Here is a 26,446-nt window from a genome sequence, read left to right on the forward strand (position 1 = left end):
GGGCCCGGTTCCTCCCCTGAGGCGGCCGCTGGGTGTAAGCACACATGCGCATTAGGTGTTGTGGAAAGTTCTCCAAATGAGGCAGGGGGTGGTGTGGGGGTCTGGGGTGTCTCCAGACCCCTGCCAGAATCAGCTTTGATTGACCTTGACTTCAGCACACAGGCGCTTTGCCTCTGAGCCTGCGCGACTCCTGGGCCGGGTTGTGCACATGGACAGCAAAAAGTGCCCCCCGGCCTACCAGGAGCTGTAGCTCTCTGTACCTTCCCTTGAGCAAGGCGGATGGTCAAGGCATCCTGAGGGTGTTAACAGTCCTTCACAAATGTTAATAATACCTCCCACTGGGGAACACATGTTTTCCAATATTTTACAGTTAATGGTCAATTATTCAGGCCTGTCATTTGACAGAGTTGCTAACCCTGAGTTCAACATTAAAACAGCAAAATGTTTCTTTTACTTATGTTTCGCTTAAATAATAAAGCAAGCAGTCTAAGAAATATTGTCATGTCAATTACACAGATTAGGTGTAACAGGTTTTAATACTACATACAAAATAAATGCCTTGGAGACAGAAAAATGTGTTCATGTGTATATATGCTTATATTGAGGATTTTAGTCACAGAGGTGCTTGATTAGATAAATCAGTTAATAGTAATAAATCAATAAATCGGTCTAATGAATTTAGAACATCTGTATTATTTTAATAACTAAATGATTTAATTTATATTGTTGTAATATTTAATAACTAAGGCCTTCACAAGTAAAAGGTTTGCAGCCTTCCAGCAGCAGTTAGACACAGGACAAGTTTGTGGTGCAGAAGCAGTTGGCTGCTCCCCTCCTGACAGCCTGGAGGCTCAGTGGGTGCACCTCTGGGCAGCTACAGCCGCTGAGGTATTAAGGGCATTAACAAGGTCAGTAGGTGTATAACAAACAGTCCTTACGAAGAAAAAAAAAATAATTACAAAAAAGTAACAACAGGCAAGCTCCAGACAATAATTAATCCAGTAGCCGTCTGTTTACCCACGCTGTTTCTCAGCTGTCACATTGTGTGAACTGATTCAGTAATTGTGTACACAAATGAACAATCAGATGTTAGGACATGGAGGATTTGACCCTGCTTCACTTTGAAGCAATGGAATAATGCCCACTGACATGACTAGGGCAGCATCACATGATTATACATGTTTTATTATTATTTAATTATACATGTTATACATGTTTTGACAGTTTATTGACTGTTTCACATGGGGCAGAATGTAAGTAATCCATGATGACCACCTGAGGTGACCTATTCTCTGCTCAGTGCTTGTCAGACCACACATGGAGTACTGAGTCCAGTTTTGGTTACCCCAGTTCAAGAAAGATGCAGAGGGACAGGACAGGGTCCAAAGGAGAACCACAAAGATGATCAAAGGACTGAAGAACCTGCCCTGTGAGGAATACCTGTCAGGTCTTTTCTCCCTGACAAAGAGAAGGCTCAGGGGAAACCTCATCACAGTATTCCAGTACTTTAAAGGGCAGCTACAAAGAGGATGGAGGCTTGCGCTTCACAAGGAGCTATATGGAGAACACGGGAGGCAACAGGTACAAGTTGTACCAGGAGAGGTTTCACCTCAGCGTAAGAAAGAAATTTTTTACTGTTAGTAAAATAATTCACTGGAACAACCTCCTTAAGGATGTGGTAGAGACCCCATCACTGGAAGTTTCCAAGATGCGATTGGACAAGGTGATAGATAATGTCATCTAGGCTCCCTTTCCCAGGACCAGATGATCTTTTGAGGTCCCTTCCAACCTGACCTGTTTGATGATTCTGTGATCACCTCTCCTTCAGGCTGAAGAAGCCCTGGTTCCTCAGCCTTTCCTTACAGGGCAAGGGATCTAGACCCTAGCCAGCTTGGAGGCCTTCTACTGAACTTGTTCCAGCACTTGTTCACTATCTTTCCTGTACTGGGGGGCCTAACAATTGGACAAAGTATCCAGATGGGATCTCACAAATGCTGAGCAGAGGGATATAATCCCTCCCCTCAGTGTGCCCCTGTGAATGCTGCTCAGGGTGCTGTTGGCCATCACTGCAGCCAGGGCACACTGATGGATCATGCTCTCAGCTTGTGTCTGCCAAGGCCCGAAGTCCTTCCCACAGAGCCCCTCCCAGCCAGCCAGGCCCCAGCCTGTGCCCTGCATCCGTACTTCCAGCCCAAAGGCAGCGCCTGGTGTATGTCCTTGTTGAACTGCACGTCCTGTTGGCCTGTTCCTCCAGCCTGTGTAGGTCCCTCTGAATGACAGTCCTGCCCTCAAGTATGCACTTGTTCCAAATGGATGTCATCTGCAAATGTGACAACAGTGCCAGCTCACTGACAAAGGTGCTAAGCAGGAAAGGTCCACTACAGATTCCTGTGGTACTCCACTTCTTGCTAATCTTTAGGTAGAGTAAAACCCAATGACAACCCTTTGAGCCTGCCCATCTGAACAGCTATTTATGTGTGCTGTAGACCACCACTCAGATTATAACATCCTGATTTTCATACAGGTATATATTAGGAGAGCACATCAAAATTCTTGCTAAAGTTGAGGTGAACAACATCCACTTTTATGTCATTTTGATAACTCACAAATATAGGGTTACTGTGTGCATTGGCTGCATGCATAAAGGAGGAACTAAAGGAAGGGACTTCAAGGACTGACAAAGGAAACATCTTGCTACAGAGACAATTGTCTCATTGGAAGGTTGCCACAACACATAAAGTCAGCAGAATTCACAGTAACTAGGATGTAAAAGATGACAGTGGGAGATTGTTATGACTGACTCAATTCAGGACTAAAGGAATCACCACCTCACCTCCCTTTCGCATGTGTAGTAAATTAAAAATACACTGTAACTTTAAATTTAATTGAGAGATACATAGATCGATAGAAAACTACCCATAGTACCTTTCAGGTAGAATCTGGAAAATACATATGTATAACTAGACTGTACAAATATTATTGTTGTTCTTGAGTTTTGAGCTAGCTTTGTGCTAGTTCCCAACTTTGCACAAACTTGTAATAAAAGAAATACCTTGACTCTGTGTGTATTGGTTTGCATACCAGGTAAAGATCCCACTTTTTGGACAACAATTTCACTTTACCCTCCAATGTTCTGCATTCAATTTATTTTTTTAAAAATGCTGCTAATACACTTAGTGGGTGGTTGTGGTTTCATCTTCAAGAGAGGTCCTGAGAGTACAGGGAGTTTTAAAGTATTCTAACTTATTCTCTTCCAGTAAATTTCAGGTCCTGATATTATCTTTAAAACCTGTTTTGGCTTGTCTAATCCTGTTGTCAAGATCACAGTTATTTATCATCTGTTGGCTCTCTCTCACATATATTATTAGAAAATATATGCAACTATATGTTCTTTATAACAATAATATACAAACTGTTTAAAGGTTTTTAAGTACAATTACCTGGTACCACTACACTTGCCCATATTTTTTCAGGCACCTGAACTACTTCCCATAATGACGTCACTAATTTGTCTGTGGTATCTTACCAAGCAATGGAAAACATTTCTAACTTTTGTCAGTCATCAATATCAACGGACTTTCTAAAACCCCCTCTTTTTCTCTAAGAAAGGTTGAAATCGTACTTTGTCTATTTAATCATTGCAGGCACTACTTTTTTTCTGCTAAAATTTCTGCAGTAACATCCATCATTCCTCACTGCTTCCACATTGCTTTTTAATTTATTCTTAGAATAAGATTTCTTCATCTACATTTTTCAGTTGAATTTTCTCAAGAATGCCTTGTGGATCCCAACTCTGCAAGCCTGCAGTGTGACAAAGCTATATGCTTGAGCCAGAGTTGGTGAACAGATGGGCAGAGAAGAGCTCATTTCTCCACCCTCTCACATGATCTCCAGAGATATTCTCACTCTGGCTTCCTTCTGCTGTTTCTCCTTCTCTGAGGATGGAAGTGTCACTCAGAGAGATACCACATACAATTGCTGTGAAGACACAGTGAGTCCCAAAAGAGTCTGAGCTCAGAAGACAAAGAGACCAGGAAGCAGGCTGCTACCTATAAGCCTCCATATGAGAACAGATTCCAACTCAAAGTGGAGGAGTTAGCTTAATTTAGACTCCATTATTTTTGACAGAGACTGGATCTATGCTGCAGTAGATGTGATCTCAACATGTATAAATTCACCTGAGCAATCTTTAGTTGAGATAATTTATTTGGTCAACTGTACATTGAAAATAGGACATAATGGACTTAATCTCCCAAGTCTAGGAATCTAGGCAGGTTTCTGCAGCACAGGCTGAAATCTCATTGCCAAAAAAAAAAGTTTACCTGTTTATTAAGCAAACAGATCAAAGCTCTATTTGTCTTTTCTGTGCTACAAGCTTATCTCTAACCATGGTGTACTCTCCGTTAACCGATTTTGTTTTAATGCCACATAGAGGTATCGATTAGAATGTTTGACAGAGTGATTTTCCTGTTAACCTGTTCACATCCAGAAATTGCCCAGGTGGAACATATGCAAAGTGTGAGTGTGAAAGTGTGATTTACTTGTGCATTGCAATTACACATCCATTATCTCTGTATATTTCTATGTCATATTCTATCTGTTAATATCTCTGCAGTTTACCCTAGTGTAAATCTACCCACCAATCTAAAATCTCTACCATTGGAGACATAGATAAATAAGGGGTTTTTCCCACTCTTTTAAGCAGAGAACTGCAACGTTTATACCCTTGGGACATATGTAAGACAAGGAGAGATGGCAATTTTTGTATAATTATGGAGGTGTTATTCTGGAGTGTCCCACTATAAGAAGCTTTTAATCTTGACTACCTAAAAGAAAACAAACAGTACTACTCTAGAAGGTCTATGCAGAATTAAGCAGATCTGTGTCTTTTCCAGTTTCTGTGTGCCTCCTCTTGCTACTGCCATTGTTCTTAGACTGTGTGTCAATGGCAGCCGTTAAATTCATTTGAAACAACACATCTCCCAGTCCTGTTGAAGTAACTGCTGAAAATTTAATCTACTTCAGCAGATCAATCAAATGCAGCATTGGTGTTGATGCCAGTACCTGCTTGAAATCCTTGAACTGTCGTTAAGGCCCTGCCTTCCTTCCCATTGTCTGGTTTAGGAGTTTTTTTCTCATCTGAGTTGATCAAACTGCATAGTTGGCTTGGAAATTCAACTAACTACCATAATTAATTATTACCATTATTAGCACAATGTGACTTTCAGTGATGCTGTTAAAATTTACCTCTTCATGGTGCAGCCAGTCCTTAGGTGGGCTTTATAGTTTTGCAAGGGCTTTTTGCTTTTTGGGTTATGAATTAATTTTGAGTTTGACTCCAATCAATGAATGCTAAGGAGCCTACTTATCATAAACTATGCTTTGTGAAAGACTGTTAGAACTAAGAAATTCTTAAACTCAGGGCTTTTTACCTCTTTAAAAAAACAAATCATAGAAAGACTATTGACTGATGGGAAGCCACTTAGCAAAAAGTAAAGATGATTTGAATGGAGTAGCTTTGAAATAGTGGCAAAAACTCAGCAAATTCCTATGGCATGCAACCAGTTTCACCAGAGAATTTAAAGATGTTTCATTTGTTCCACATAAGTTTGCTTCAGTGCTCCCAGTTCATAAATAATAATGTAGGTGCTCTGAAAAGCAACCATTCCTGTTTGTTCATTTCCTTTCTCCCACAAAAATAAAAATCCCCAAAATACCAACTCAAATTAGGCTGGAAATCAGAAAAAAAGACTCCACCAAAACTCCACCCCACAACAGAAAAAAAAAAAAAATTACAAAACACACAGTGGAATCTGGAAGGCTTGGAATCAGAAGAAATTATAATCTCCTTTTGAAAGCATATCACTGAGGATATACACGGTAGCTGTAAAGAATATATGTAAAGAATAATATGTGATTTTTGAAACCATTTTTTTCTTACATTGCAAATGTAGTGGTTCTATTTGATGTCATTCACTGTTTGAAATGAAGTATGTAAGACAGCACTGTACATGGGATTTTTTCAAAGAACTTAAAGAGGTAAATGTCTATTTGAAATAAATGGTATTTTGCGGCGAATGAAGAGACGTTACGTAGCTTGATGCAAGCACGATGTCGATTTATTGTACACAATCACGAGTTTATATATGTTTTCAGAAGCTGCACGCTTTAAACAGATTGGTTCTTTAAGCTAAGCATTACATACTAGGCAATCCCTGATTGGTGGTTAACTACAATGGGGAAAGAGCAGGACGAGCATCCAGCGAGAAGAGATTGGTCAAGATCCGGGGATAAAAGATGCTGCTTTTAGGACTCAGGTGTGCGTCCATGTGGTGGAACTAATTGAGTTCTCTGCGCACCCAGCACTGGTTTTGCTTATTGTTTCTCAACATAAATTGATTGAACCCAAAATAAATTTGTTTTAATTGTTATCATTTATAACAACCTGAAAATATACAAAAGGAAAAATTAAACCAAATATTGGTGTTTGTGTGATAGATCTCAAGTTGGCCTCAGCTTTGGCTCTTGTGCATTTAGATATTCTGGTCTGAATGCTTTCCACAATGGAGCGTAACAAAAATCAGGCTTCATATTTTCTTACATAGATAAAATTCAAAATGGCTAGGTTAAACAAGTAAAAATAGAATGGACTTACAAGTCTCCCCTGACTACTGTGTTCTTGCAAGTAAATCCTGGCTACTGTGTTTAGCCTTGCTATTTGAAGCAAAACTTTCACAGTTCCCCCTGCTTTCAAGGAAACGTGCCTTGAGTGCTGAGATGTGCCACTGTTCCCTGCTCCTCTCAGTAATCCCCCTCTTCTACCTGATACCCTGCTTCTTTTTGTTTCTCTCAGTGCTGCCTTCTTTCTGCTACATCCTGCAATGTCTAAAAGCTTTCTTCCTTCTGCATTTGCTCAGTTGTTCCCAAACAAAGCAAAAATAATTCCCTCTCCAGAGAGTTCCCCATGAGCCACAATTGTACTGCAAGGAACAGCATGCAACTGAGAACAAACAAATCAACCTTACAGAATTTCACACTCCTATACATCTGACCAGAGGCCCATGTTTCCCCAGCTTCAATGTCACCATTTACACAAGAAGCATATCACAAACATACCTTTGCTTCAACAAGGACAAGAGTCTTTCAGATCGAATTACTGAAACTCTGCCCATCCACTCTCACTGCCTATAAGCTTTTCCTTACACCATCCTTCCTTCTATGTTATTCATGCCACATCTGATTCAGTTCTTCAGTTTGAAGAACTGAATGTGGCTTAAGTAGTTACAGTCCTAAAGAATTGTCAGTTATGTTACTAGAGAAGTCTTCCTTAGATATCACACAGATGATATGGAGAAATAGTGTGAAATGGGGACAATGGACCTCGATTGTGATTGTATATGTCTGCTCAAGGAATGCAGGTATGGTGACTAGTCATGGGTGCGGTGTCTGGTCACGTAGGCACACAGCCTTGAGGAGACGCCTACAGTTTTGAGGAGACGCCTGCCCTTCTTCCTCTAACAAAGGGGCTATTTTAAAAAAGAATGAGAAAAGGATGAGAGATATTCCAATGCTGTCTAGAGGGAGGGAGTGCTAAGTCTCCTTGCTGAAGAAGATCGGATGGTCACAAGAACATGAATCACCTACAAACCTGCAAGACCACCAGATTCCAGGCAAGGGACTGATAAGCTAATTAACATATGAAGCGAGAGTAAGCGGGTTTAGGTAACGAATATGTATAGGCGTTAATTGAATATTCATTTGTTTTATTGTATAAATGTGAGATGGTTCGTCACTTCGGGCATGCACGCTTGTGGAGGAGCGATCCCCCGTGCATCTGGGCGCAGTAAACATACCTACTTTATAACTTTCGAGTTATAGAGTCTAATTCCGCACGTCACAGAGAATCTGACAGTTATTTTCCAGGTCTCTTAATTCAAATTAATTTATTACATCTCAAGAAGAAACTTATCAGTTTTCTTGAAAATTCAACTTTTGCCTCAATCATATACTGAAAACTTGCTTGTGGTGTGTATGTAATAAAAACTAAACAAAGTAAACAAGGTGCCAAACAGATTGACAATTGTGACATCACAACTATTGTGAGCTATAAAGTCAGGCTATAGCATCTTTCATAAAGTCAAGCATATGAGATCAGATCCTTGTCTGTTTCATCATATTATAATTTTACTAAGATTTAGGCAGAAATTTATCGTTCCTTTCAGTGAAGTATATTGCTTTAAAAATATTTAGGCAAAACTCCTACAGGTCATAGAATCATAGAATAATTTGGGTTGGAAGAGACCTTTACAAGTCATCTAGCCTAACTCCCCCTGCAATGAGCAGGGACATCTTCAGCTAGATCAGGTGGTTCAGAACCCTATCCAACCTGATCTCTATGCCCATTGAAGTTTTGGTTCACTTAAGATTTACTAAAAGGAGTGAATCGTGCATTTTATATCATTCAGTCCGAACAATCTCCAGCATAAGGTGCTAGGCAAACTAAGATTATCAATCCATGGAACAAGTTACCTTGAAATCAAGAGGTTTTCAACTGATTCTTACTAAAAATTTTCCTTGACTTTATTGTTTTTCCTTTATGTTTTGCTACCTTCTTTTTTTCTGTTTGAATTTTATGTGATGTCATTGATCCTTATAAATACTGAACTGTAGTGAAAGAGGTTTTACTTTAATCCAAAAAAATTTCACAGAATTTAGAATCAGCCTTTGCTATGCATTTGGAAGGTGTTACTTGCATTTAAAAGACAACTTAAGAGGGCTTAGGTGTGGATTTTCATATAAAATAAAAATAATTGTCCTTGTATGAATTATACCAGGAGGAAGCAGTGACCTTAAAGTTAATAATGTTATAAATACCTGACCCACTAAAGGTAGGTTTGGAAATCTTTTATTTTGAGGCAAAGTCAAAGAGCAAAAAACGCAGCGCTGGGCACGTGACTCTAGTCAGAGGCGTGCCAAACAAGTTCATATATGATCTACTTATACCATTAAGGTTGCATCAGCCATATACATATTCATTATTTTATCACAACTATTTACAATGTTCCTTGAAATAATTTAAATAACTCCACCCCCCCTGCGCTTGCACTTTTCAGTCCTTGGGGTCCTCTGGTGGTTGTGCAGGGATGAAGTCAGATGTCTTCCTCGCAGCAAACTTTTGACCTGAGGAGGGCAGCTTGTTGTCTGTCTAGCACAGCACTTAGTGAAAAAGGCAATATCTGTTCGTTTCTCACAACAACAAAAAAAGGCTTCATCTCAATCATTGTTTTTAAAAGAAATCCTTAGGTACAATTGCTAAATTGTCACCGTCATTTCTTACAAGGAAAAAAAAAAGCCTCTTACCAAGCAAGATATTACTTTGGAAGTACAGTGGGAGAGTAAGGTCTGTTTACACAGGGTAGGTAGGCATGTTGTGAGGAACCCAGCTACAGTTAAATGTGGGAAGGTTTTATTTCAGGTAGCCCACAGGAAGCAATAATGCTCTTTTCTTAGGGAAGAGTGGGAGGACTGTGACAGAGAGAATCAGAGAGAAAGTGAACTTTTATTACTGAGGATATGGCTAAAGTATGTATTGTGTTCTTTAAGCTATAAGGCAAGCCAAAGATTTTATTTATACTGTGCTGGCTTTTCTTTGCTGCCTTTCCAAGTCCGTATTCTAATTTGTGGTATGTGTGACATGAGCTACCCCATTTTTAAGTGGGTAGTATTAATGTGCTGTAAATCTTTGCTCTAGCCTATCTAAGGATGGTCTGAGACACTTCAAATGGAATGTGGCTGTGGCTAGGTGTGTTGCAACAGGAACAATAGGAAGAATGTCAGGAAAAAAGAGAGACAAAGAACTTTTACCGTGGCACCTGAGTGTGGACTGATTACATCTCAGCTAATGCAAATATTCTCCAGGAATATTTCATTGTTCAAAAAAATAAAAAGAAACAGATTAAAGTTAAATGGAAAATTTCACAAAATTATTTTCACAGAATAAAACCGTCTCAGTATAAAAAAAACCCCAACAAATAAAACATTTTTAATGTTGATAAATTTCATAGCTATATATTAAAGACAAATCATTATTCAAAATTTCACTTTAGTGAATTGTTATATATAAAAGTGTAATGGTTTAACACTCTAAATCTAAGTAACCCATTTTATTTTTTCTTGAAGACTAACTGTCAGGTGCTAACAACAGAGAAAGGCAGGATTTGATTTCTCTGAACATTCCGAAGAGGCTTAATTTTGAATAATACATAAAAGACTACTTTGTGGATCCTTTCAGTAAAGTAAAACAGTGAATATGCTCACACATCTAAATGGGCTACGTGAGGTATATACGCATGTCATTTTTTTCTGTTAGATGTAGAGGAAGATAATATTAGATGAAATGGTATCAGGCTAGAAGTGCTGATACTAAGTATGAAGTGCAAATGTAAACACATGAAAAAGTATCACACGGCTAACTCGGTGTGAACTCTCCGAATCACTGGCACAACAGTGAAATAATGAAAACAATTGCTTGAGATACACAACAGCATCCATCACCACTGTATCTCAATACCATTTCTTTGTTACAGTCCACACACAAAACCCCATGACATGCTGAAATATGAATACTTCCCCTTCTGGGTAGCTGAGCTCAGGTGAGCTACAGCACTTCACACAGGCTGAACTAGTAAGAAAAACAATTACACTTGAAACCCATAGTCCATGCATGGTACAATGCACATTTTTGTAGCCTGCTACCTTGATTTGTTAGTCTTTATAAAGAGTTGTTGCTGATTTCCAGTTTAATACTGTCCTTGTACAGTGATTTTTTTTCTAGTACATTAATTTTAGAGCATTTCTCCTATATTCAGTTTCTGTATTACAAATCTAAAGTCTTTTAAAGAACACTTCTATGCCATGATGTTTGGGATTTTTTTTAAATCCTATACAAATAAGGAATCCAGTTGTTCACCTACAATTTTTTTTCTCATGAAATAGCTAGGTCAGCTGTAAATCTCTCTTATATTTTCTAAGCTGTTGATAAAGTAGCATTGACTAGCTTGATCAGTGTCTATTTTATTTTCTGTCTAAATTGGAAACTCTTTGCTGAAATTAAACACCTCTTATGGTTTTATAGGGCGAATCTACTACCTTTACAGAGAAACAACTCACACTTTGAGATCAATGGGACTATTCGTGTGAGTAATTGCATCCCAGCTGGGAGTAAAGCTGCAGCATTTATTTCTTACACTGTATTAGAAGTCATAAATAGAGCTTTTACTCTCACCAAAATTTGTTTCATTGGAGAAGTCAAAGGCTGCAGTGTAAACAGGAATTAGGCATTTCATTGCTAAGAAATCAGAACTATTCTCAGAGCAGAGATAGGCCGTATAATAAAACATAATTCCATATAATAAAACAGAAGAACATGTTTCCTTTATGTACTGTGCCTTCTTCTACTGGTGACCTCTGAAACAAAATCAAAGGGATACTTTTTACTCTTGTACTATTCTGTAACGTTGATTTGTTAAAGTTTATTCTGTTCATTAAAATCAGTATATAGGTTTCTTCCTGTATACGTTGTAAAACTTCAAAATGTGAAGTTTGATGAATAGCAGTCTAATACTAGCAATGTTTTGAATGGAAAATTGTCTAGGGAAATGCAGAATTAAAGACAGCCAGAGTTAAAGGAGTACTTTTCCTAAAGTTTTCTGCAGGGATGATAATGTTATGCAAGACAACTGCTGTTAAAAATAGAAGATACTTTCCTAGAGTGTAATATAATAACAATTTCCAGCTGCATTAAGCATATATCAATGCTTTCTTTGGCAGTTATACAACTTAATCATAATTGTATGATTAAAATATTGTATGCAATAATAATTTCTGATGGGAGCCATCTGTACAGAAAGGCTAGTAGGATGTTAAGAAGTAAAATAAGCCTAACCTGTTGGGGGGAACAGGACGATTTATCTTCACTTGTGTACTCTAATAGACTGTGAGTTGAGAAACTTGAGAAATTATAAAGTCCTTTTTTATAAATACACAGGGAAATAACCATCAAGAGGTTACAGGAAAATAAGAGTTTGAGTAAATAGGATGGTGGGAGGAAACCGAGTAATTTTCGTCTAAGACAGTGAGTATGCACTCCAGAGTGCTTGGAGTCTGCCTGGACATCCAGAATGTGACAGACCAGTCCTAGAATGAGATCTCTGCTATAAGCCATACAAGGTGAAATTAGGCTGGAAATCAGAAGTTTCAGAACAGCCTTTCTAGAAGTGCAATAAGGTCAGGAAACCTAACCAGTTTTAAGATAACACTTAGTCTCTGTGAAAAGGGATTATATCCCTTTTTATAAAGGGGATACACAATGTATGCAGACCTAAGACTTTGTCCAGATAAAGTCTTTACAATCAAAATGCACTGAACAGGTATTATTAGTCTAGCTACAACACTACTAATATGATCTAAATTAATAAGGAAAGAAATAATTAATAATACAGTTAAAACTCCGATACATGGAAACCCTTTCTAGTCTCTGCCAATTTTCCTTGGAGGTGTGCTCACCCTTTCAGGTAGCTGTATGGGTTGTCCAGGTCCTGAGCTCTTGTCCAGCAGTAGCTCTGCGCTGGTGCTGGGGACCCCTTCCTATTGGGCTCTGCTTCTGGTTTTATTTACACATTATCTAAATGCTTTCTGCTTCCTTCTCCTTAGTTGCTAGCTTACGGTTTGAAAGCAGGACACTAGCTCTCCTAGACTCAACATAAAGGATTAGTGCTTGTTGTACAACAGCTACTGAAGTTGGTCGGTCCTTAAAGATATATACAGCAGTCACAAAGTTAAATAAAAACAAGTTAGTCAATAATGAGTTGGTCATTAGACAATTGTTACCACAGATATAACAAGTTAAAACTTGTGAAGGCCAAGACAGGGCAAGACAAATCCTGAGACTCTCTAGCATTGGGTCAATCCAAATGTTGTGGCCTTTTACTGCTACTGGCAAAACCATACCCTGAGCAATAGTAGGGATCTGAATAACCTGCATGAAAGAGATGGATCAATCTTAATTCTTACAGAGGCAGACACATTCAATTTACTAGCATAAATTAAATATTTATGAGACATAGACTAGAAATAATATGCCAAATACCTTCGATTTTCTAGGGTCAGCTTTGATAAAAATATGACACAACTTAGCCACTGCAAAGTCCCATCACAGTAATAATAAGCCAAATTTTAGTTTGCAGGTTATAGCAGGTAAGACTGTCCACTGTCATAAATAAGGAAAATGATAAAAAATAAACAAATAATAATAATAATAAAAAAGCTAAAACAGCCTAGACAAAGTTAAGAACACACTAAGCAGGCTAATACACAAGGTTCTGATCTCTTTGAAGGGATGTGCTGTCTGTGTACCATAAGAATTTCTACACAGTTCTATCAAAGGTCCATCTAATGACAACCTCTCTTCAACGGTAGTCAACACTTCATGTTTTCTATAAACACCTCACTGTTTCTTTCTCAGTGTGTATAGACTCACTCTATATTTTACAAATACCAGTCTTTCCTGCCAGAAGAAAGCAGAGGACAATTCTGTATATCACCTCTAACAAAAAAATTAAAGCCTTAGAAAATAGTGGTTGATAGACATTTGTCTAGATTCTGCCCCTTAGTTAAAGGACAGTCATATGTGGTGCCTAAGAGCATATTAAAAAATGGTGCTAAAGAAATACAGAAATCACAATATATTCCATTTTCAGATAAAGCCACACCTCAGAACAACACATGTAGCACAGCCAACAGCTGAGAAGCATTTCAAAGCAAGCTTCTAAACCTGATCATGTTAAAATTGGATGGTCAGTTTTAGTTGATTCTGCAGTTCATTGCCATTTGGGTAAGAAAATTTTCTCTTATTTTGGAAGTGAGTAGATTAAAAAGTATGAAGCAAAAAATAGAAATATTGTGTGAAGAGGCAATAATTTTCAAATAGGTTTTTTGCTATCCTCTTATCTATTCTGACACATTCTATGCCAACATAGAAGAAAAGTGGATCAGTTGTCTTCGATACAGATGCTTCAGAATAATTTCAGCATTAAATAGTTATTCATGGAATATTGCTGTTAATGTGTGTAGGAGTTTTTTTTTTTTTTTACTTTGCAGGACATTATGATCAACGAATGTAAAATTTACAAACTATGTAATCAGCCCTGGGATTAATAGTTCCAAGAAAAGCAGTCCTTGAAAACATATTGTACCATAGTGCTAGGTAAATGATCAATTAAAGAACACCAGTGACTGAGCCAACATGGCAAATTTGTTAAGTTTTTCAGGTGCTGATGGAAAAATCTTTAAAGTTTTTCAAATGCTGAAAAGTGTGTTGATTAAGAATAATAAAAAAAAATCTTATTTCTGTGAGGAGAAAATAATATACAACCTAGAAGATTTTCTTGTTCATCTACAAAATATCAAAATAATGAAGAACAAATGTGGTCTATTAAAATACTTGAAAAAAATCTGTCTGTCAATCTTATTTGATAAAATCATAGTGGGAAACAGGCTCTTCAAAGTCACTGTTTAAGAAGTCAGTGGCTAAGTGAGAAATGTCTGAAGATTTTGAGACAAATTTCTGAAAAGGCAGATAAAAACGTCACACCTGTGTAAGAAAAAAGCAAAATAAGAACTTGCTGGACATACACTTAATTAATAAATTAATTTGAATGAATATCCAAAAATTTTGATGTCATCTAGCATTTTTGTAAACGAGTAGTTTATTAAACATCTTTTCTTTCTCTGTTTCTCTTCTCTATCACTTTTTTCTGCCCTGCAGAATACCTTGAGTCTGGGTAGAAGTCCAGTGGCATCAAAGCTTTTATTCTGTTGTGAAGTAACATGGGCAATACAGAGAAAAGGAACAATAAACAAGAGTTAAGGATTTATTACAAAGTACTTCCACAGGCATTATTCAAGAACCTAAAAAGAACCCCCCAAAAAAGACAAAAAATTTAAAAAAAGTAGAAAAAACAAACCCAAAAGCAAAACACAAACCACCCCCAAAATCTAAAATAAACCCCGGAATTTTCCAGGAGTTGTTTCCAAGAGCTGGTTTTCCTCCCAATTTTCCATTTCATTTATAGTTATGACTTTCCTTTTAAATAGTCAGCAACTGTGATATGTAGAGCCCTCCGGTGGAAGGGGCAATTTTTTTACTTTGGCAGCAAATCAATCTGTTCAGAAAGATAAGCTATGAGGCTGCAAATGAAAGGGGAAAATCACAGGGAGGAGTCTGCAGCTCAAAGGGAGATAGTTGAGCAGGTAATCAAGGTGCAGAGAGGAAGGCCTCAGGAAAGAAAAGACAACTATCCTCAGGAGCAAAGGGGAATTGGCAGAATTTCATGCAAAGGAGAAATCAAATAACGCCCTCCCTAGAAAAGACATAGCAAGAACTGTGCATATTTCTTTTGCATCACACACAGTTCCTTCAAGATTCTTTATTGTAAAAGCTAAGGGATTCCAGTTTCTATTCAGATAAAACCTGTCTTTCCCAAATGTAATGCTTTCTTGGGAGCTCATTCTAAGGAGAGAATCTACGTACCCACTTCAGAGTTCTGGGCAAGTTGTGATCCCACCACAAGTAGGAGGATCGCTTGGATGAGTGCATATATCCAATTCAAATGAAATTTAGAGTGTTCAGTGGAATACTTGAACAGAAGTTGTACTCCTCTATGAATAACTGATAATATTTCAGCTGCAAAGTACAGATTTAAGTATTGACATCTGCTAACTTTGTAACTAATCATTTCAGGGTAACATCTACTAGTGGCAGACAACTCTGTATCAAAATAACTATACCAAAAGGTCACCGTATATTCTGATAGCATCCCCCCTCCAAGCTCTTCTGCACTGGGTGACAAAGAAAAACATCTTGGTGCCTATCCATCTCTGGTAAGTGTTTGTGAGAGGGAAAACAGCAGAATGGATGGTAACACAGCAGGTGCAGGGTAGACCAAGCAGGTCAGGATGAATACAAGCACAGGAATACCATGAAAATATCAGCACCTATTGTTTGGTGTAATTTGCACCCTCATAGTGCTATGGTATCCATATGATGTTGGAACACTGAAAAGGCCATCTCCCAAGCCGGGTGAGGAATTCGTTTCTTTTCTTGGAATACATTCCCTATAGGCATCCTTATTTGTTATGATTTCATAGAGTTTTCAGAGACCTATGCTAACAGAAAATGAAACAAACACCTCTATGCCTTTTATGTTAGTTCATATTGCATACTTTACGAGTATTTGTAGAGTGATAGATATTGAATATTTCAACCTAAGGAAACAAAAACAATCATTAGAATTTGAGACACAAAGCTTTAATGTAAACAACTACTTGGTTATTAATTTTTAATTTTTTTTGAGAGGTTCTTATTTTGTCTAAAAGAAGTGACTTGCAGCCATTAAAAGCAAGAATTTCCAAGTTAAAAGGAAGTGTATTTTGCTAGGGTTTTAGGTTTATAATCTGTTTAAATAAAATCTTATGGTATATTGATTAAAGCTTAAGCTTGTGGCTAGGGAAAGAGTAAGCAGACAGAAATTTGCTTACTTTCTGTGGATAACTATGAAGAAAAAACATATTTTTTCCTTGCAAGGTAAGCATCCATAATAACGATTTCATACAACTGGAAACAGAAAACACATTCATTTTGATAACTGACACTAATTTGAAAGTGTTAAAATTATTTTAAAAGCACTGTATTAAATTCTAAAGCTGAAAATGGCTCAGATCTCACTTCCCCCCCATTGTATACATTTAAATTATAGCTCAAAACATGCTGTAGTCAGTGACTGCGTGTGTTGCCATCTCTGAGAGTCAAATAGGTCCTTATGCTTTCACTTCACCCCATTCATACCTTGAATAGAGAAAATGGCAGTTACTTTAAAATGTAGCTATTGAAACACATTTCTTCTTATACAAGAAACATTGGGATAATGTCACAGCACTACCCAAACTAGCCAGCTGCAGCAAGGCTTTTACTATCCCATACCAGGTTAACCTCAATAAGTAGTTCCAGCACCTTGCCCCAGCACAGCCACCAACCCCCGCAAGGTTTCAACAGTACATCTACTGCTCATGCTGTTTCTTCATCCTCTTCAGGCCAGTCTACCCTGCTTCTTGCCTCTGGTGCATCTGGATTGTTCCTTCTCCAGGCTTCTCTTCCAGCCAGCCACTCCTCATCAGGCCCTTCTTCTCCCAGGGCCTCTCCTCGTCCTCCTACATCCAGAGTGCTCTCTCCTCTGCTTCTTCTAGGTCTCTCTTCATTCAGTTCTCCCTTTTCTATCCCTCTTTGAGCTATTTAACTACTTAGCAGGAACCAGCCACAGCTGCACCTTACCCACATCAGTCAACCCGCCGCCCCTGAAGCAAGCCCACAGCTGTATATTATTATATGTTAATTAACTCAGCTTCATTCCTCTATAATTCCTTTACAAGATAGGGCTGATAAAAGCTACAAAGAAGGAAACCTGATAAAACTTTTGTATGCCACAGCCCTGCAAGGTAAGAAGAAAAAGATGCAGACTGAAGTACAATAGTAATATACTGACAGTGAGATTTTTATTTATTTAAGAGAGGCAAACCTGAAGGAGCAAAGGAACCACACAGAGGTCCTTAGGGGTATGTAATTTGCAGGGAGAGGCCAGAGAATGGGAAGCTGAGGAAATTTTTTGAATTTTCACACTTGCTAAATGCCTTAATAAGCATAAAGCTTAGTAGATAGAACACTATGCTAATACTAGGAGTATTAATATATGTGTGTATATATATATGTGGTTCCTTTGCTGCTTCTAGTTTGCATCTTTTTATTACCACATTATATATGCAGAACATTTTTATATCTCTCTATATAAACATGTATATAAATATATGTGTATATCCTGGTTTCAGCTGGGTTAATTTTCTTCTTAGTAGCTGGTGCCGTGCTGTGTTTTGGATTTGGTGTGAGAACAGCGTTGATAACACACTGATGTTTTTGATTGTTGCTGGGTAATGATTATACTGTCATGGACTTTTCAGGTTTTTGGGCCCTGCTAGCAAGAGGTCTGGAAGGGCACGGAAAATTGGGAGGGGGACACAGCCAGGGCAGGTGACCTGAACTAGCCAAAAGGATATTCAATACCATATGATGTCATGCTGAGTATATAAAATGGGGGAAGAAGAAGGAAGGTGGGGATGTTCAGAGTGATGGTGTTTGTCTTCTGGAGTGTGATGGAGCCCTGCTTCCCTGGGGATGGCTGAACACCTGCCTGCTCATGGGAAGCAGTGGATTAATTTCCTGTTTTGCTTTGCTTGTGTACGTGGCTTTTGCTTTACCTATTAAACTGTCTTTATCTTAAGCCCCCTGTTTTCTAACTTTCACTCTTTTGATCCTCAACCCCATCCTACAGTGGATGAGTGAGCAAGTTAGTTGCAAGTTGTGTTACTTAGTTGCCAGCTGGAGTTAAAGAATAACAACAGTTAAATGCCTTTATAGTTCTTCCTTTCTGTGTTTTTACATGGATGCTTGTTCTGAGTGTAAGGAGACCAGATAGTTGTGAAGAGTTTATTTACAGTTTTTCATGATAAGTGTACCATCACTAAAAATCAAAGCCTGTAGATTGTGACAGAAGCTTCTGTGAATATGTGAAATAAATGAGGCATGAAGTGAGCACGAAGAACAAAGGCATCACTTCAAAACTACAGAGAATCTTGCAATGAACTTTTGCTGTATGAATGTAAATGTTTTTCTCTAAGGAGAATACAATAATTTTAGCTACAAGAAAATGTATTGACATGGGAGTATAATTTGAACTGTGCATAATCTACTGTAGAAGCAGATTAAGATACTTGTCCTTGAGAAAGCTTATTCACATTGGGAACTGTATTGTAAAACTAGTATCACTGATTAGATATTGCTGATGTCATTGGTTAGGCTATAGCTCAAGCAATTACATTAGTGAATATCCTCATGTAGAAAAGCCCTTCATGTAGCACAGTTTTGGAAAGCAAAAAAGCAGAACAAAACAAAAGTAAGCCAAAACATAGCCAAAATAAACTTGCAATGATATAGCATACTTGTTGCATAGAGTTCTATGTTCTGACCTGACTTTGCTTTGCCAAGAAACCAGAAAACACATCACAGCAGCTAGAAAAGCCCTGAGAAACTGAGAACAATATTGTTATGAGACTTGGTCATCTTGGACCATGGGCAGAATGAGATGTAAATTCATAAATGCAAGCCCATGTGGACATATACACTCAGTTACGTAAGTATTATTATTGGTAACAGCGAACTAAAGAACATAAAAAGGGGCACAAAGCCCCATAAATATTTAGAGAAGCTTGCATGGAAATGCCTCCTGTGTTCCTGTTTTAAAAGTACAGTTTTCTCTCTCACTCATGGTAGTCCTAGTATATCAAAGACAACACCAAGGTGATGAATCCACAGTCTACCTGCTAGCATATTACCTCTTTTATGAAGCGTTTAGCATCTTTGTGGGGTTTACATAATATTGAGTGTTTACATTGAGAGTAAAATTACTAGGGCTGTGGTGTGGAAGTTGACAGAAGGAAGAAGGCTTCCTTGTTTTGTCCCCCACTTGTCCATGTATATTCTGAATCCCACAGTATTTATTTTGTGGGATTCCCCACTGCTGCTACACATACTATTGGAAAATTACTATACTCTCATACCTCCCAAATGGCATCTAGGTTGCAGGATGATGGTCAAACAATTGAAATAATATTTTTTTTTTTTTTTAAGAGAGAGTTGTGAGATAGTAAAATATCAATGGATATCTACAAAACAAAAACACAGGTGGCAGAAAAGGAGAGAAAGCTTTATGTTTGTATACAGTCTACTATGTCACAAAATATGAAAACTCTGAGATGAGGTTTCTAAGGCCTTACCATTACATAAAATTGCAGACTCTGTGTTATAAATGAATCTTGACACAAATACGCAGGGGTAGGGTAGGGGGTGGAGGGGGAGAAATGAATAAGCAAGCACATATAAAACTAAGCAAGGAATTTTTTTTTTTTGTTATTTGAGTTAAACTTTAGAGGAATTTGTAGGGTAATATCAGTGTAAATCAGCAGTGATCGATGGAGTTACTTTACCATAAAATTGCTGCAAAATGAGAATGGAGCTCAAGGTGTTTACAGACCCTTAATTTTTAAGAAAACAAACACCTCCTCTTTAAGTGTGAAATGTCTACCTGAAAGCTGTCTGAAATTTTGTCAACTATTTGATTCAACTTATTTAACATGCACTTTAAAAGAAGATACACCTACAGAACTCAAGCAGCTTTGACGTCTTCTGCACAAGCAAGCTGCACTGCCTCTGTGGGAGAGGCAGGATGACATTGATAAGGTTCAGGAAGGACTGATCCTTTCAGAAGTGTTAGCGTTTCAGAGCCCCCACATTTTTCACCACACACATACCAGACAACATCATTTTCTCCTCTCTGTGCTATTTGTAGACTGTAAAAAAATAAATATGATTTTATCAAAGTACCAGAGTAACACCCCAGATGGTTGGGGTCATCATATAAATAGAAAAACTGAGTGGGCCCTCTATCTGCATGAACTTAATGAAACCTCATGCTGCATTCACCTCAATTATTTTCACAACTGAAATAAATCAGGCTAAGTTTTGTGGAAAATTTTTTGAGGCCTGCCAAGCTTCTACTGAAAGTTCCTTCTCTATACCTCTGAGGAGTCAATCTATTTTCTGTTCTTAAAGCAATGAGTGGAAGTGCATCAAGCTGGCAGCATTTTTAGGCTCATTCTTAATCTTTGAGATTCTCTTTGTCCATGGAAATTTATGGACTCCTTTACTGAGGCCTTACATTTACCTATAAGAACATATTTTACAGGCATTCTTCAACTTGGATCAGAGGAATCCTTTTCCCCTCCTGCAGCCATTGCAAGTGGCAGACAAATGAGACTGGCATGGAAATTATGAGTTGGATGATAAGATCGCATTTACGTAATTCAAAAAGTATTACAGAGACATAGAAAAAAGTTTTAAATATTTAATATTCTCAGTGATCGCTCTTAGTGTAATTTCTGTGTTACAAAGGCTGTTACTCACACATACGTACAAACACTGATCGTGATACCAAGAAAGTCACTCATACTACCTAATAAGACAGAATTAAATGTTTAGTTTAATGTCTAAACAGGCATCGTAAAGGTGATGAAAAAGAATACAGAGGTAAAATGACTGAATAAAACAACAGGTAAAAAATATACAATACCAGGTATTAGAACTGCTGTCTTACTATAGTCCTACCAACTACATGTTCAATACAGCTATAATATAATCTGCATTAATATCTTCCTACGCTGACTCATACTTACTTTTCTATTTACCTTAGCATTTTCTGTAGTTTCCTAACTAATTCAAAGAGCAATGATGGCTTTCTGTGCTTACACAGTTATAAATTTTAAAATTGATCAAGACACATGCATTTCGTAAAATCAGAGCAGATTAAAAAATGAGTGTGTTTTTTCCATCAAGGAGCTTTATTTCGTTTTCTAAACTGTCAGTAAAAACACAGGTGTGGCAAACAATTAAAAACTAAAAAAAGCTTCTGAGCTGTATTTTCAGATTACATGCATGTGTTAGTAGCAGCAGCGTAGCCAAAGGTGATTGAAAAAACATAGTGCTTGGGGACATGGTTTAGTGGTGGACTTGTGGTTAGACACAATGATCTTAATTATCTTTTCCTAGCTAAATTATTTTGTAATTCTGTGTAAATGTGCCTGTGTCAGTTAAATGCTTACTGTTTTAAAACAGGTCCAGCTAGCTTTCTTTTAATATTTCAGAATATTGTTTTTTAGGGAGATAAGTTTTTCAAAACAACTTTGGCTGAAAGGAATGATAATGCTTGGCTCAGGGGTCCTCAAGCTACAGCCCGCGGGCTGGATACGGCCCCCCAGGATCCTCAACCTGGCCCCCGGCATTTACAGAACCCCCCTGCACCCACCCACCCCACCCCCCGCCAGGGGTTGGGGGGGGGGGGGCAACCAAGCAGCCGCAGATGGCTGCCTGCCACTTCATCTGCACGCCGGCCCCCTGTTTAAAAAGTTTGAGGACCCCAGGCTTAACTTATCAACGGGTCAAGTTTTATACAGCTAGTGAATGGCTGCAAATTAGGACAAGAAAAAATCTGGACCAGCATGTAAACTGTGGCAGACAATACGCTGTTGCTACTGTCCCAGAGGCTATTGGAAAAACAAATAAACAAACAAACAAAAAAACATACAAAAAGCAAAACTGTGTAAATAGTTCTGTGCTTCTAATAAAGTATCAGGTATCAGTTGTTGCATCAATATTCCTAAACACCAGTTGACTCCCTTGCTCTCTGTGTTCTTGCACACCCTAGTCTAGTGCGATATTAAACTATGACAATATCTCTTGCTTTTTTTTTTTTTTCTGAGCAATACTTGTCACAGCTAAAATCCTGTAGGTCTATCACTTCAACTAGAAAGAAAGCCTAGCCATGATAAACTCAGCTGTTTTTGAAGATGACTCCATTTAGTCAGCAACTTGTTGCATTTTTTTTCAATTTGTTTGTTAAAACTGAAGACAGTACCAGCCTCATACATACTGGACTAAGAATGGTTTTGTTCTGGAAGCCATCCCAGTGGTTACTTCAATACATCACACAGCTGGACATAGCTTTTTACACTTACTGTCAATTCAAATGAGAATTGAGCAGTTCTTAGATTTCCTATTTCATTATTTTTCTTCTGGGCTACTGAGATTTTAATGTTTGATAGCTCTATTGTGAGGAAAGACCCAGAAAAATTCTACACTTATTTTTTTTTAATGTTTTCTGGGGGCACACTTTTTCTGTCATCTTAAATAACTTTTTTTTTTTTTTTAATTATTGCTAAATTAATTCCCCTCAATCTGATGAAACAAAATCAATCAGATAGGAATATTCATTTTGGCAACTATTTTTTCCATCATGCTAATATAAAACCTTAAATGTACATTTAGATATTGTATAAAATCCTTAGACTGCTATCATAGGAGGGAACATAGGTTGAATTGTGAATGTGAACAGGTGGCAGGTGTGTGTGTCAGAGAGAGAGAGATATGAGAGAGAGATGAGAAGGAGGGCAGATGTCCAAACTTAAGCATCTAAACTCTCAAGCAGGTGCCTGTTTCTTGCTAGGTGCAACCAGTATGGGTTTATTGTAAATTTTGACAATGACTGGTTTAAACAAAAGTAGTACGTCCTGAATCCTCCATTTAGACAGACGTGAGGCAGAAGCATCAAATAGGAGGTGGATCAGGCATTGTGCTTCTGCATCTAGCTTCTGGTTGGAAAACTGTGAGCCTGTAAAGAAAAGGAAACTGAAAAGTAGAACTGATCCAAAAAGAACATGATGCAGATTCTGGCTAGAGGGAAGATCCTGGAAGAGGAGAAAGATCCTGGAGATGAGAGAGTTATGTGGAGATGAATGCTGTGAGACACAAACCTCAGTATCCAGATCCATTATGGGTTGATTTCTCCATCTGTCCTGAAATTCATGAGTTTTCACCTCCAAAAAAATCCATGTTGAAGATGACCACACCGATATGTTCTTGAAATACTCCTTTTTAACAAAATAAAGACAAAGACTCACTGGCTTTCACTTCTATTACTGCTAGAAAACAAATTTGGGTCTGTAAGAAATGAAGCATGATTGCTATTCATTATCCTGCTGGATATGGTACAGTGATCTTAGCACAATGAATAGAATGAACTGTTTCACAGAGTTTACAATTGACAATGGTGCTCCATTGGCTAACATAATATTTAATTTATTAGTGCTCTTGTCAGTCATTAAAAAATGCACACAAAAAAAATCGAAGATAAGAATAAATGTCTGAAAATCTTTGTAAGAGCATCCTTCATTATTACAGAATCATAAAAAGGCTTGTGTTGGAAGGGGCCCCTTAAAGGTTGTCTAGTCCAGCCCTGCTGCCATGGTCAGGGACATCTGCCATTGGAACAGGTAGCTCAAAGGCCCATCCAAACTGACCCTGAACACATCCAGTGATGGGGTGTCCACAACTTCTCTGGGCAGCGTGTTCCAGTGCTTCACTATCTTCATTGCAAAATATCTCTTCCTTATGTCCAGTCTAAATCCACTCCCTTTCAGATTAAAATAATTTCCCTTTGTCCTATGACTACAGGCTTTGGTAAAAAGTCTTTCTCTGCCTTTCTAATAAGCCCCCTTTATATATAGAAAGGTCAAAATAAGATGTAGCTAGAGCCTTCTCTTCTCTAGGCTGAATATCCCCAACTCTTTCAGCCTGTCCTGGTAGGGGAGGTGCCCAGCTCCCTGATCATCTTCATGGCTCTCCTTCAGACCCACTTGAGCAGGTCCATGTCTGTCTTATATTAAGGGATCCAGAGCTGAACACAGTACTCCACGTGGGATCTCACGAGACTGGAGTAGAGGGGGCGAATCGCCTCCCTCAACCTGCTGGCCAAGCTTCTTTTGATGCAGCCCAGGATAAAATTTACTTTCTGGGCTGTGAGAACACATTGCCAGGTCATGTCCAATTTTTCATTTGCCAGTACCTCAAAGTCCTTCTCTGTAGGGCTGCTCTCAATCCTTTCATCTCCCAGTCTGTAGTGATACTGGGGCTTACCTTGACCCAGATGCAGTACCTTGCACATGGCCTTCTTGAACTTCATGAGATTCACACAGGCCCGCTCTTCAAGCCTGTCAAGGTCCCTCTGGATATCCCCCCTTCCCTCAAGCATATCAGCTGTACCACTCAGCTTGTTGCCATCTGCAAACTTGCCAAGGGTGCACTCAATCCCACTGTCTATGTCATTAATGAAGACATTAAACAGTACTTGTTCCATTACATCCCCTTGAGGGACATCACTCGTTACTGGTTTCCACTTGGATATTGAGCCAACTGTAACTCTTTGGACACAGCCATCCAGCCAATATCTTATCCATCTAACAGTAAAACCATCTAACCTGCATGTGTCCAATTTAGTGGCGAGAATACTGTGGGGGATCATATCAAAGGCCTTACAGAAGTTCAAGTAGATAGCATCTGCAGGTCCTTGTCCACTGATGCAGTCAGTCCATGTTAGAGGGCTGCTAGATTAGTCAGGCAGGATTTGCCTTTGATGAAGCCACATTGGCTGTCCCTAATCCATATGGCTGTCTCTGTCTTCCATATATTTTGACATGTCTTTCAGGACGATCTGTTCCATGATCTTACTGGGCACAGAGGTGAAGCTTGCTGGTCAGTAGTTCCCAGGGTCCATTCTAGCCTTTTAAAAATGGGAGTGTTGTTTCCTTTCTTTTCTAGTCACTGAGGACATCACTCAACTGCCATGACTTTTCAAATAAGATGGTGAGTGGCTTAGCTACTACATCAACCAATTCCCTCGGGATGCTGGGACGCATCTCATCAGGTCCCATGCACATACTTATATTTGGGTTCATCAGGTGGTCTTGAACCTGATCTTATCCTATGATGGGAGGGACTTTGCCGCCTCAGTCCCTTCCCTGAGGTTTAGGGGCTTGAAAGATGTGGGAAGAGAGATTACTTTTCAAAACCAAGGCAAAAATGTTGTTGAGTACCTCTGCCTTCTCCATTTTGGTTGTCACCAGCTCTCCCATCTTATTTATCAGGGAGGATGCATTTTCTTTAATCTTCCTTCTGGCCAATGTACCTGTAAAAGCCCTTATTATTCTTTGCATCTCTTCCCAAAATCAGCTCCAACTATTCTTGAGCTTTCCCTGATCCCCTTCCTACACATCTGGACAGCATCCCTATATTCTGCCCAGATTGTATGTCCCTGGTTCCACTGCCTGTGCATTTCCTTTTTACACTTCAGTTTGACCAGAATGTCCTTACTGAGCCACACTGGTCTCCTGTCTTCCTTGCCTGATTTCTTATAGAAGGGCACCAATAGATCTTGTGCTCTGAGAATAATGCCCTTAAAAAGCCAGCTCTTTAGTCCTTCACACTTCTCAGAAAAGGAAAACCGTTTTCTTTATCTTCTGATGTCATATCCTTGGCAAGGAGCTGGCTCACTAAAGTTGTCATGGATTGCAGACTCAAGGGCATTAGCCGGGAGCTTCATGATTCTGTTTACAAGATGAGCAGGAAGCTAGGTAAAATTACTGTTACCTAAAAATCTCCAGAAACTGAAATAAGTCCATTTTGTATATTTTGGGCAGGATAACACAATTCCTGGATTTATTTTTATCATGTTTTCCAAAAGCCACAGTAAATTGGACATTTTTGAAAAGGACAGATACCACCAAAAATAAAAGTCACTGTCAGTCAGGTGGGCTTTTGTGTTCAGTGACAGCTGATATATCTTTCTGATCTTTTTTCAGATAAAAAACGTTCAAGTGTGATTCACCTAGGAAGAAG

This window comes from Falco biarmicus, chromosome 3 (assembly GCF_023638135.1).
Source record: "Falco biarmicus isolate bFalBia1 chromosome 3, bFalBia1.pri, whole genome shotgun sequence".
Taxonomy (NCBI): Eukaryota; Metazoa; Chordata; class Aves; order Falconiformes; family Falconidae; genus Falco; species Falco biarmicus.